The sequence below is a fragment of the Vicugna pacos genome, unplaced genomic scaffold (genome assembly GCF_048564905.1).
Source record: "Vicugna pacos unplaced genomic scaffold, VicPac4 SAC-SAT, whole genome shotgun sequence".
Lineage (NCBI taxonomy): Eukaryota > Metazoa > Chordata > Mammalia > Artiodactyla > Camelidae > Vicugna > Vicugna pacos.
The window spans coordinates 17,239,618-17,241,800 of NW_027328721.1; the positions used below are offsets into that span (position 1 = coordinate 17,239,618).

Genomic DNA, 2,183 nt, shown 5'->3' on the forward strand with positions numbered 1-2,183 from the left:
ATTGGCATCTGAGCACTCTATTTCAATTCCATGAATACAGGTTCCATGATAAGATATCTGCTACATGCATTTTGCTTACAGTAAACGGTCTAAAAATCACCAGCTCTATAGAGTTAAACTCTGTATTAAAGGACTATTGAATTACAGGGGAATTGGCCATATCAGGTAGCTAGTGACATAGTACCAGTTGTGAAAATTGAGAAAAACGAGTTGACAAATGGATTCATTGAATATGTTAATATTATGAAAGAGAAAACAATTCACGGGGATAATATACCCACAAGTAAGCTGATCTGACAAAAACCACAGACTGACATCAAATGGATAAAAAATACTGGGGAAAAAGTGAAAATGTCAACCAAAATAACAAGGTGGGTGGGTTGGGTGGGAGAGCACATTTAAGGCATCTAAAAAAAATTCCACATGGCTTTGGCTTATTAAAATATTTTACACTATTTTTTTAAGAAGATTTGGAAACACCTAAAAATCATGCAGATTGTTAAAAAAAATCTCGCATGGCAAATTCAGTTTGTAAGCGTCATTCAGATATTTGCCAAGGAAAATAAAGAAACCTCTGCCCACGAGATTGCACATGATGAAAGAGGTCCTTCCAGCCCTGTCTATCTTATGCTAGATGGCAGCCCAGAGGTTCGCTGTGCAGCAGCTACAAACAAGGTGTTACTGTCTGGAAGGGAAGGGACTGTGGAGTTTCCACTGGTTGGCGAGCAACGCAGCTTTAATTATTCCAGATACTCTGCATGTACAGGCTTATGACACTGGAGAACTTTGATGGCATCCTTTACTTTGAACCACTCTGTCTTCCTTCCTGTATTAACAGAATCTTCCCAGTCTTCTAATATTTCAGTGACAGTAAGGACATAAGACATATGTCCTGTGCTTTCTGTCTTGGTTCTCAAATATGCCCAGGAGTCTGCCTGACTTTCCTTTGACTCCAGCCTCTTGGTAAGCCTCCCTCACGGCAGCACTGGCAGGCTCCTCCCGGGGCTCCAGTTCTTCACCAGGGCCAGTCCACTGGTCTGGGACCGACGGCTGCCCACCAGCAGCACGTCGTCCTCCTGCTCGCTCAGGAAGCACAGGGACGCCGCCCGCTTCTTGAAGCCATCGCGGTCCTAGGTCCACGGCCGGTCGGGCTTGGACCTCATCACAGAGGCGGGCTCTCGCTGCCGCGGCTCCTGTGGAGGCCGCCACCCCGCCCGGGGGTGGGGGCGAGGGCGAGTCGGGGCGCATGGCACAAGGAGATGGCTGCAGGGGCTCCCGCCGGTCGGGCAGCAGCGCCGCGGCCGCGCGGGCGTCTGGGGTCGGCTGCGGGCCGTCCCGCCAGGGCCCTCTCACGTGCTGTGTGTGCACAGGTGGCTGCGCGGTGCCCGTCAGTGCGCCGTCCCTGGCGGGGCCTGTGTTCAGGGACGGGTGTGTTTGTGTCTGCAGTTGCTGCAGTCCGTTCCGGCCCTCCAGACCTCCCCAGCCCCACTCTCGGCCTCGTGGTCCTGACATGCCTGCTGCTTCTGCCTTGGATGCTTTCTCTGGGCTCCGCCCCCAGCATGTCCACATCACGCCTGCTGCCTTAGTCCTGCAGAAATCCTGCCCTTTGGATTTGCGCCACCTTCTGTAAATTGAAAGCTTCTGGACTAAGTGCGGCAGTGAGTTGGAGTCAGAAGAGGAAGTGAGCAAAGTGATTTCTGTCCTGTACTTATTTTTTTCTAACTTTTCAAGCTATTACTTCAAGATGCCTTTCTGAGGACAAGGATTAAAATTCACTCCCTTAGCTTTGTTGCTATTCTTCATTTCTAATCAATTGGGAACTACAAATAATCTACTTTTAAAAATTGTGGTATATGTTTTCTCATTTGTTTTGGAATAAATTTGGTGAAGATGAGTTTATGGGAAAGCAAAGTGTGACCAGGGGTTAGGAATTTAAATTGAAAATTGAATCTTCATGAAGCTTTCCACATTTCATTGGATGTTATATTCTACAGTGAAGTTTCATATGATTATTAACTATAAGTATATTCCTAAATATCGTGGTTAAACTGTTATTAAAATAATATATCATAAAGCCATTAATATTTTTACATAATACAGTTGTTTGATTATTGAATTTTTCTTGTCAGATATTAGTAGGCAACCTCTTAGTTTTTTCTTCTAGTGATTTTGTAACAAGAATA

At 46.0% G+C, this 2,183-nt stretch overlaps 1 pseudogene; it reads right to left on the minus strand.

Annotated features, from left to right (window-relative positions):
• Positions 1–620: 620 nt before the first annotated feature.
• LOC140692187 (diphosphoinositol polyphosphate phosphohydrolase 2 pseudogene) lies at positions 621–1,163 on the minus strand (annotated as a pseudogene).
• Positions 1,164–2,183: the final 1,020 nt, after the last annotated feature.